Source organism: Lissotriton helveticus, chromosome 4_1, assembly GCF_964261635.1.
Source record: "Lissotriton helveticus chromosome 4_1, aLisHel1.1, whole genome shotgun sequence".
Classification (NCBI taxonomy): domain Eukaryota; kingdom Metazoa; phylum Chordata; class Amphibia; order Caudata; family Salamandridae; genus Lissotriton; species Lissotriton helveticus.
The window spans coordinates 2,017,720,463-2,017,732,630 of record NC_136063.1 but is presented as its reverse complement, the minus strand read 5'-3'; positions in this window follow the sequence as shown (position 1 = coordinate 2,017,732,630).

Below are 12,168 nucleotides of genomic sequence, written 5' to 3'. Positions count from 1 at the left end.
CAGCTTACAAAATCACAGGTTTTTAATTGCAGGAAAGGTTGGAAGCAAACGGGCAAGACGCGTTTCGGGCTCCATGAGCCCTTGATCACATGCAAAGAACCAACAATTTTCATTTGTATTTATAATGCAGTGAAGCCCGCCTCCCCGCCAATTTACAAAGCTGGTCACATGGTCATAAAAATAGAGAACATACTCTATACTGTCGCTGAAGACCTATGCACATACTAATAAGTTATTTAACATTGGAAAAATAACTGAGCAAGACGGTAAAAAATATATATATATATCGTTGATTAACTACCATCTATTAAATTCCGTTTCTAAAATTATTCCGGGATAAATCCCTTATTTAAGAAACAGTATGCAAAGTCTAAACTAGCGACCTGTACCAAATTGGGGAAGAAAAACGGGTAAGATTTAAAGTGCAATGTACAATGATTGTTGACCCATAGTCTGACATTTGTGAAGTAAATATATTATGTGCAAAATACAAATCAAGAGGGAAAGAACAGTGCTAGGGGTGCCTGCTGATGATAACCTGTGTATATAATGCATATATGTTTCTTGTAACATAGAAGGACAGTATTAGCCTACCATATGTTACACAAAAGCATACATTAAAAGACATTTAATACTGGTTTGACTATTTCGTCATATATATAAAATATAAATTCATATATAATAAAAACACCACATGTGTAAAAAGTGCTAAAACATCACACATCTAGACTAAAAAATGTTGCATAAAATTGCATAAATTTATATATACATGAAGGGACAGAACAGTTGAAATTGTCATTGGAGTGGCTAACAAGGAACTTGACTAGCCACCCCTGCCATTGTTCAGAAACGCAATACTATATGAAGCTAATATTGAAACACAGACCATCTCCCTAGATCACAGGGAACCTGATATATCTAGGGAGCAGAATGAGAAACTAGGTAACCTGTTTTAGACTAATGGGCATGTTAATGGAGTCGCAGCATTAAAGAAAGTGGCGCAAATCCTCAGTATTATTTAGCCCATTTGGCCACTTGCTATCGTACTCTAGAATCAAACTTGATTCCAATCGCCTCAGTTTGAGCTCACGGTTACCTCCTCTTGTAGATTTAGGGACAGACGCCACCACATAATATGAGAGACAGTTGATGTCTTTGTTATGTATACTCTCAAAGTGGCGAGCCACTGGATACGCCTGATCGCAATGAAGAATTGCCCGAATATGCTGGAGAACCCTGACGTGCACTTGCTGTTTTGTGCTGCCTATATAATTAAGGCCGCAAGTGCACGTCAGGACATATACCGCATACTCTGTCTTGCAGGTATGGCTGCCCTGAATTGGGATTTCAGAGGCAGAAAATGGTGTTCTGTAATGGGTTTTGTTTGTTCCAAACTTGCAAGCTCTGCAAGTGGTACATTTACGGAACCCTGCTGGTGACAGCCAATTAGGTTTTTGTTGTAGTTCTGGACTGCCACGGTCCAAAACTGCACCCATACTCTGCGCTCGCCTGAAAGTAACCAATGGTTTATTTGGCAATAAGCATCCCAGATTGGTATCTGTGAGAACAGTGGACCAATTCCGGTTGATTATTAGTCTGATTTTATTTTCTTGACTACTATAGTCTGTTATAAACCTGGGACAGTCTGCACTGCTTAAGGTGGTATCATCAGGGACTGTATCATTCTTGCTTTTGGTGTCTGTGAATAAGCTGGCTCTGGAACGCTTTTGTGCTTTAGTTACAGCTAGATTAAACAGCCGTTCCGAGTATCCCCGAGCTTTCATTCGGTGTTTTAAATCCATGACACATTTGTCATAATCCTCAGTGGAGCTAAAGATTCTTTTTAGCCTTAGGATTTCTCCATAGGGTATATTATGGATGGTGTGTCTGGGATGAAGACTAGACGCATGGAGCGTGGTATTGCCCGCTGTTGCTTTTCTGTGCAGGGTAGTTTGTATTCGTTTGTCACCATCTACATAGATTTTAACATCTAAGAATTCTGCTTGTTTGGCACTTATATTAGAAGTAAATTTCAAATTAAGGTGGTTATGGTTGATCTCATTAATAAATGTACATGCCTCATTTTCATCACCTTGCCAAACAATAAAGATGTCGTCAATGTACCGAAGGTATTTAACAATTTTCTCACGCACCCATGCTTGATGTGTGACCCTGAGGACGCGCTCCTCCCACCAGCCAACGTGTAAACACGCGTAGCTGAGGGAGAAGCAGGCCCCCATAGCCACACCTCTCAGTTGTCTCCAAATCTCCTTGCCAAAAGAAAAATAATTGTTATCCAAACACCATTCAATCAAGCCCAAAATCACCTTATTGTGTTCATAAAATTCCGCAGGTCATTGACCAAGAAAATGGGAGACTGCATTAAGACCACAGGGGTGAGCGATGCTCGTGTACAATTGTTCAACATCCAATGTGATTAGCAGCATATCTGCTTGCCATTCTAAGTCCTCTATTTTAATTAGAAAGTCACTGGTATCCCGAACAAAGCTGGGAAGGTTGTTAACCCAATTCTGTAAAAAGAAATCAATATATTGACCCATATTTTCTCCACAGCTATTAATGGCGGAGATAATAGGTCCTCCGGGAACCGGTGATATCCCTTTGTGGACTTTTGGGATAAGGTAGAGGACTGGCAAGACCGGATGTTCATTATACATGAATTTGTACTCATCCGAAGAAATGAGACCCTCTCTGCGGTATTTTAAAAGCAACTTATGCAAACTTTCCGTTGACTTTAAATACTCTTTATTGGTTGCTTTAATGTAACAAGCAGGGTCTTGAAGCTGTCTTTGTGCCTCTGTAGAGTAGTCTGACTTAGGCCAAATAACAATGTTACCCCCTTTATCAGCAGTTTTGACTACTATATTGGGGTTGTCTTTTAGTTTTTTCATTAATTCAAAGTATTTGGCTTTTTGCACATTATATTTCTTTTTCTTTTGGTTGTTGATTTTTTTGTACAGTTCTTTAATGTCTGTGATAATGCAATCTTGGAAAACATCCACAGTGTCTTTGGTCATAATGGGCACAAAGTCAGATTTCCCTTTAAATGGCGTGATGCCTGCACCTTTCTGAATCATATCAATTTTTTCTAGTCTTTTTTGTGTGCTGGCATCAACTTCTCCACTCATACTTTGAGAATTTGTTGCTTGATTAAGGTCATATATGTCAAGAAAAACTGGTACATCACGTGCCGATATCTGGGGTTCATTATCTGTGTCATCTGTGTCATTGTTAATATCAGTTCCATTGTTGGATTTTAATTTCTGTAACACAAAGAATTTTTTCAGCTTTAATTTTTGAATGAAGCGGTACACGTCGACTCTAGTGAAGGCGTATTTAAAATTCTGTTCAGGGCAGAAATTCAGACCCAACTCTAGGAGTTGCTCTTCTGCTTTGGTGAGAACTACATCAGATAGGTTTACAATTGATCTCCCCATGTCTACTGTTTCTTTCTCCAAGATCCGGTCGACTTCTTGCTCTTGCCCCCTTTGTTTGTGTTTCCGTCTCCTTTCGCGTCTTTTTTTGTTTCTACGGGTTTTGCTATGTTTTTTTGACGCGGTCTCAGTGTGCGCAGTCTTTCGGTTACTAAAAAATCAAGTTCCTCTTCAATGTCGAGAATAGGCATCGGAAGGCCGGATGCAGTCAGATCTTCATTTGAACTGATCGACCCACTTGAAGTTGAAGCTATGTCAGAGTTGGAACTCACAGTTACGTTGTCTTGCGCTTCAATTGATTTAAGTGTGGAACTTGAATTTGACATTGTATTTCCTTTGCTTTTAAATTGCTGACGTTTAGTAACATTGTATTTGCGCGCAAAGGTGAATATCTGGCCTTTTGCGTAATCCGCTGCATCTCTCGCAAATTTGCTGACTTTCCTTGCTTTGATTTTATCGGCATGTTTCTTTAGCCTCCCTTGCATTTCTTCATTTAGTGTTTTGACGGCTTCAGTTTGTTCTACAGAGTTGATTTGTTCTTGGATTTTATCAATAGTAGTTAGTATTACATCTCTGTCAATAGCAGCATATTTAATCAGGATGTGTACTGAATTCATACTGGCCGCCAGGTTATTTTGTGCCCATTCCTTTAACATCAAGGGGTTTGGATTCTCAAAGCTCGGAGCGAGCATTATTCTTAAACCCCTTGGTACACGATTGACATCTGCATATTTTGATAGTGAATAATGTTCCCACCATTTTGTCACTTCCAAGCGTTTCTGCTTTTCTAGCGCCTTGTATAATGCTTTGATGTCTGTGTCTTGTTGGGTCTCAATGTTAGGTTCCGTTGTGTTCGCATTGCTGCCAGGCGTAATAACCCGATTAAACAACTGTTCCGCTTCCTCCTCCCTCATACGGAACTCCTCCGCAGACATTGTCCATTGCCCTCTGCCTTTCTTATATCTCTGCTATGCGCCTCAGATATTTACACCAGCGCACTGTATTGTGTTAGTCCCTCACCGGGGACGTAACCTCTTCACCTCCGCTCTGCCGTGCAGTATTACTCACCAAGTTACGATGACAACACGCTTTGGCCGCGTCTTCCGACTCGACCGCCGAATATCGTCCTCGACACTGGTATTCCGAGATTGCTGAACTTTTGGCCGCAGGAGGGGGCATCCACTCAGAATTCCATCCGGAAGTTTTGGCAAACAGTAGCTTGATAGTGGATGCCTGCTTTCTGAAGAGGGGGTCCGTAATGGAAACAAGCTGATTTCCGTAATTCAATGTGCGCAGACTCCAAGGAAACGCCACTTCCAAATCCTAGTACAGCACAGGACCGGCGAGGCAAGCAAGGAGACGGACCACAGCTTACAAAATCACAGGTTTTTAATTGCAGGAAAGGTTGGAAGCAAACGGGCAAGACGCGTTTCGGGCTCCACGAGCCCTTGATCACATGCAAAGAACCAACAATTTTCATTTGTATTTATAATGCAGTGAAGCCCGCCTCCCCGCCAATTTACAAAGCTGGTCACATGGTCATAAAAATAGAGAACATACTCTATACTGTCGCTGAAGACCTATGCACATACTAATAAGTTATTTAACATTGGAAAAATAACTGAGCAAGACGGTAAAAAATATATATATATATCGTTGATTAACTACCATCTATTAAATTCCGTATTTATATAATTTTTTTCACGCAAGGGCTCCATTTTGCCGGGGGCCCCCCGACCCCGACCCTGCAGGGCAGGCTCTGCTGACAGGAATGGAGATCCTGGAGGAATTTGCGACAGCAACAGAGAATGCAGAGCCACAACACCGCCTTACTTCCAAAAGGGACTTCATTCGTCTCTGCAGCATTTATACTCAGTGTCCTTACGCGTTTCATCGAGATATCGCCTTGATCACAGGTGAGTAAAATTAGATCCAAGTGGTCACATGGCCTGTAATAGCAACTACAGGCCCCAGAATGCACTGCCACAGTTCTTTCTCTTCACTGCACAAACATAATCACCTTTCATTTTTTGCTTGAAATAGCGTTTCTTTTTCAATGTCACGTGCAAAATCAATAAAAATGCATATATTACAAAAAAAAGTGCCCACCATGAATTGTGTCAAACATAAGTGTCCTTCAGGTATGTTGTCAATGTCCTAAAGGCCAACTGTTGTATCAATGACAACATACCCAGTTTTGGTGTATTACCTCGTACAGTGGGTCTTCATTTCATGTATACTGACTTTTAGAAAGTTGGCATTTTCCTGGCCTAAACTATTTGGACCCAGAAGCCTATCCTGGATCACATGACTGGGTGTCGGTGGCAGTTGGACTTTGTGTATTCCTCCCAGACCATCACACAATAGAGGGATTAGGTGTGTCTGGATGGGTTATCAACTGGCAGACTGGGGGCGGGGCGCAGAGCTGGACACAGCTCCACTTGCAACTGAATAGGCAGTGCTCTGCCTTCACCCAAAGTACTTGTCACCCCTGCATTGTTCATTCAGCCAGCTTCAGCTTGGAGCCAGGGCAGAGGAAGCAGAATACTTCAATCACTTCAAAGGGAAGTTTCTAAAAACTTCTCCTACTTCAAGAAGGTACCGGATATATTCGAATGGGACCCTCAGACCCACTCTTCATTTCGCTTTCTGGACCTGCGCAAGGACTCCAAGAGGACTGCCTGTTGCCGGATGTGCACTTCAGAAGATTGCTCTTTTGCATCTGGAATGACTGCTTTGCTTCCTAAAATTCTGCCTTGAACCCTCAAAGGACTGCACTGCTGCTTGAACCCTGCTTTATCATCTGCACCTAGGACTAAGAAAGTGACTCCACAGGCTTGTTTGATGGCCTTCTGTTTGGAGACTTAGAGACAGAAAAGAATCCCACCATCTTGAACCTGCACCTGGACCCTGCCTGAGTGATTTCCAACCCTCCAAGTGGTGCCCCACCCCCAGTCCTGGAACCTTAGTGGTGTTAGTAAAGGTGTACAGATAGCCAAAAGTCAAAACTTGTGACAGAATATTTGGCTAAAAAGTGCTCTGAAAACCGAGAGAAGACCGGGACCAGCATGCTCACCTCGAGCGTCGATCAGAATGACTTTGCGGCAGCTCCTGATACGTTCTTCTCCAAGGCTGCAAATACTGTTCAGCGGTCCTATGCCACAGGGGTATCTGGCATTTTGGAACTCTCATCAGCTATAACCTCCAGCGTTGCCCCGCTGGAGATTTTCGACTAAATCTGAATGTAGAAATATTCACTGCAACTTCATCCAGTGGTTCCCCAACGATGATGCTGCCTACATGGACACCACCTGCAGCCTTGGCCTGCTGAACTTCCCTCCTCAGAACGTTTGCTTAAGTCCGAAGGTGAACACCAACTGGGTCCAATCCACTTCTTGTATCCGACCTGTGCCATATCGCAGTTAGACATAATTATTGACTTTGACATGGTCTCACATGACAAGATGTCAGCTGTTGACCTTGTAGGTGCCAGATTTTAACCTTAAACTTTAAAAATTCAGAGATCCATTTCTGCTAATTGGATGATTGTTATTTTGGTGTCAAATATTTCATTAAAATTTACTATATTTTCTAAATTGGTGTGGGATTTTTCTTGTGTTGTATTTTTACTTTTTTACTGTTTGTGTGCTGCATACGTACTCTACACACTGCTCCAAACGGTTCAGCACATGTTAATTTAGTGACTTTTGTGATTCATCCTGATGGGCATTATGGCTGTTGCTGAAACAGGGGTCACCTCCCTTTCAAGCAACCACCCAATTTCTCAGAATATAAAAGTGCAATTGCACTTTCAAACTTTTGTTTTTTTCCTGTACATGAATCTCTTACACCACAGCCCACAATCTTTGGGGTCATTGTCTCCTCATTCACATCACAGATATAATTGTATTTCTGACCTTACAGGAGTAAATCTCCAATTGCATCTAGAGTGACACTGTGACTCCGACATAGTCACAAGTTATGTGTGTTTGTTTGTCACTGTCCCAACCGTGAATCTGATGGATGTTGCAGTGTCGTGCATAATATTATTGAAAACAGAAAAGGGAAACCCACGGATACCTAGGGATCAACAGTAGTTGAAGCTATAAAGAAAAAAAAGGGGCCACATGTACGAACATTTCATTTTGAGAATCACAAATTGCGATTTTTAGCAACTCACAATTAGCAAGTCACAAAATGAAATGTACTAGTGTGTCTCAGACACATTAGCGATTCCCAGTGGGGTTGCAAATGTCCTGCCTCATCAATATTCATAAGGCAAGTCACAATTTGAGACCCATTAGGAGTGGGAAACTTTTTCCTTGAATGCAGCCCATTTTTCTTAAAGGAAAACGGGATAGGTGTCAAAAAGAAAAATTAAACATTTCTGTTTACAGTTTGAAGAGTTTGCAGTGGTCTGTGGGACAATTCATGCTCTTAAAAATGTTTTTGCTGCCAGTCAGAAAGGGGAAGGAGTTCCCTGGGGGCCCCTTCCCGTTTGCGACTGTTTTAACATCTACTTGAAGTAGGCGGTAAACTGCGACTGTTTTAGACTGCACTCCAGTCACAAAATATTGGCACATGCCCTTGCGACTTGCAATTAGGAAGGGACGCCCTTGGCATGCCCCTTCCTAATAGTGGTTCGCAAACTCTATTTTGCGAGTCGGTTTTAGGTTACCTACTCGCAAAATAGGGTTGGTACATGCTGACAGCCATTTTAGCTGTTGCAAACGCCCTATTCCCCCTTTTGCGACAGTTAAAAATGTCCGTACATCTGGCCCAAGAGTCCTTAAGAAGTGAATATTAGTAAATAATTCTCTGGGAACAAACCAATAATGCCCAGGAACCACCAAATGATTTCTTTAAAAAAAATGTTTATTTGTATGAGAAAGTAAAAATGTTTTTAGGAGTATGTACCCTTACCCCAATGCAGGTAACAAACGTACACACAGGCAAAAAAGGTCTTGTGACCACAAAGAATACATCAAATCAAAAGTCACACTTATTGTCTAAACCATCACTACTGCACCCAAGAAGCATTTTAACATAAATAAGCAGGTCAGAGTAATTCAGTCGACTATGTTTCGATCCAATACACATATGAGATCATCATCATGACAATACAATGATTGTATTGATACATAAATTTATATGAAACCAAGTAAATACAAATTAGAACATGCAGAAAAGATAAAGGAGGAGGGGTGGTTGGAGTGCGGAGAGAGAAGCGAAAAGAAAAAGTAAGGTGAGAAAAAACATACGGAAACATCCTTGTAGTGGCTATGACACGTAGAATGAAGCCTGACTGGGGAGTTATGGGAGGACAATCCAGACCAGTCTATAAAAGTGAGTGACAAGCAGAGTAGTCATGCATGATTGTCAGAATCAACCTAAAAGTAGTCCATGTGAGTAATAATTAGCCACGCACAGCTGTACCAAGATCTATCTCCATCTATCCAAAAACGGCATCCAAGATTGAAAGTTAAGGGACATAGTAGGATTAACATGGTAGACAACATATGAGTATCCAAAAATCCCCGTACATAGCACAAATTATTACAGAGGGAACCATACCTATCTACATCACAAAGGGACTGTGGTTGATGCCCAACTTCCTAAATTGAGGAATCGTTGCCTCTGAAAAAAGAAAAGTATAAGCCAAGATGCAAATTAAGCCTCTTGCGCTGCACCATGTTCAACAGAGAGGCGTTACTCAACATACTTTAATGAGTAAGTATGGCAAATAATTGGAGGGTTGCAGCAACTGTGGGATGTGCCCAATACTATATCCAGGTCCTGATCTCAGTGGGAATGAAGCAGTGGCGGTTCTAAATGAAGATAACAGGGACAAATAAACATGCTGAAAATGTATGCATGCAAGACTATACACGCCTTTAACAGTACTCCGTCTCTAAAAAGATTTCTGAAATAAAACCAACATATCTTTTAGGGATAAGTGCCACTGCAATGAAATCCAGATCACTGGTAGCGTGAGGTGTGCCCAATATTATACATAGGCAGTGTCCATGATGATATTACAGTTGGGTAAGTACTATATAAAAAAATTAATCTGGTTATGAGTGAATAGAGGTGTGGCACAGCGACCAGAGTGGTTGATTCTGAAGGGCAGGGCTCGTGGTTCGATCCCCGGCAGCAGCTCAGCTCAGCATCATGTGACTCTGGGCAATAGCTCATTTAACCTCCCAACGGCCCCTAGCGCCTGGATACCTTTAGGGGTGATAGGTCGCACTTTACAAATCTGGAATTAGAATTATAATAGTTGTGCTGAAATGAGTCTAATAGTGCAATCAGACACGGGTAAACCCTCTTACCAGTGTCAGAGTATGGTGCGGTGTGCTTAAGCAAGCTGGCATTGAGATAGCAGTGGGGAATGAGGATTTGCCCATCTCAGAAAGATAAAAATAGAGAACGGACCAATTCGGAAGGGTCGCAATAGAACCAAAATATGTGGAGTCCATATTGAAAGATAGGAATCAGAAAGGAAACAGACAGTAAAGGAGGTGTATGATGTATAAAAGTGAGATTTAGGAAACCACAGCTATGCAGGTAGTTTGTTATAAATTGTACATAAAACCTTAATTAATCCGTTAACAGCAGCGTGCGGGCGTTCTATTGCGCGGGCGGGGTGTCTTCGGCCAACGGAGGTGCGCAGCGCTACCGAGGTAGTGCTCGCAACCGCCGTTGGCCGACGAACACACGCAACGGGTTAGTGACTTATGAGGGATTTTACAAATAGTGACACCAATTATCCATAAAAGGTACCAAAACACGATGCATACGTATAGATACGATCTATGAACTGTAATCCGTAAGAAAGTATTGAGCACCCTAAATTATGTCAGAAATGGTTTTGGAGTTGACAAAATCATCATTAAGAATTGTTAATGAGAAAACAGATGGTGGTTTACCAGAAAGGAGTTTTTTGTCTCAAAATGTACATTATAGGATATAGAGTAAGGGACAAGGCCTCCGTGAACAATACATGTGGACACATTATCTAAACATGGTTCAGTATACACGCAGCATGTATCACATTCAAACAGATGTTACTTCTAATGGCTGCATTATCATAGTAATTCTCGCATGAGAATATGGATGTAAAAGATATAAGGGGACACGTTTTGTTAGATTTTTCTTTGGGCACATTTTGGATGAGTTTTAACATGGTTTTTAGAGGGATAGTGTAGATTAATGGAAGGTTGTAGCTTAAAACATGGCAGGAGTTCACACATAGCATAACAATGGTAAAATACATTTTGACGCATATTGGTCTGAACAGATAACTATTGCAGTTTTTTTACTTTATAGTTAACCACTGAAGAAGGGCTATGGAAGCCCAAAATGCATTGGGTAGACATGATAAAACTGCCAAGGATGAATTATGTATTCCTGCGTGCCCTACAGAAAAGCCTGGATATGCATATCTGTCGCATAAAAGCAATGGAAAAACATAATGGTCTTACATGTGAATGGAAAGAGTACTGAAAGGAAAAAGAACTTTGGAGTAAATGAAATAAAACAGTTTAAAAAAAGAAAAACGGACAAGTCTATGGATTTTTGTGAACATTTATGAAGTATTCTGTGCATCTGGCATTGGGTCCCAGGGGGACGTGGCACGAGCCGGTGTCCCCCTGGGAGAATTTGCACGGTGGAACAGTCCACGCGCCGCGAGAGGGCAGGTTAAGGAAAGGGAGGGTTTAGAGGGGGTAGCGTAGGGTGGGAGGGACTGACGTCACAGTAGGTGACGAGGAGCAGTGTGGCGCAGCTTCGTTTGGCCCACCCACCCTTCCCAAGTTTTTTCTGGGTGCAAAACAAAAAAATATATATCTATATATATATAAATATATATATGTATATATATATAGATATGTATATATATATATAAAAAAATATATATATATATATATAAAAAATATATGGTAAACATCACTTACAACGAAACTTTTACAACGCACTACCATTACAACGTGGTCATTACAACGCAAACTATTACAACGCATTGCGCTGGGGGGCGCTCTAGGATAGGGAATAGGTTAATTTACTATCCAATAACCTTCCCTAGTGTCCACGGGGACTGGAGTTGGAATAGTAAATTAAACTATTCACTATCCAACACCCAAAAGCGCTATGCGTTGTAATGGTATGCGATGTAAAAACCGCGTTGTAAAGGCAGGCGTTGTAATAGCCTGCGTTGTAATGTCATACATCCAAAATATATATATATAATAATAATTATTTTTGTCACATTAGGACAGTCTTTACAGTTTTCCATTATTGTTGTTATGTTCTTTTTAGGCGTTCTTTGGGGGGGATAGGATAGTCTAGAGCGGACTTATCCTTTCCCTCTGGGGGTGGGGGAAGGGTAGGTGGAAAATGGCAAAAGGGAAAGATTTGAAGAGAAAAATATTGGTTTGGAATTTTACAATTTGGGGATTTGCAAATGATGAATTGTTGGGGAATTTGTGGTTTTAAGTCAGTATGGGGAAATGTTTTGGGGAAATATTCAAAGTTTGATTTATATAATAATAAAGGAAAAATGCGGAATTCTGTTTTTGACTGTCTTAAAATAAAAGTGACCTTTTATGCTATCCCGGAGATATGTGTGGAGTGTTCTTATTGCGCGAAGGAGTGAAACTACACTCCATATTTGCTGAGTCACAATTGGGTCACGTTTGCCCACTAAAGGAAGTCC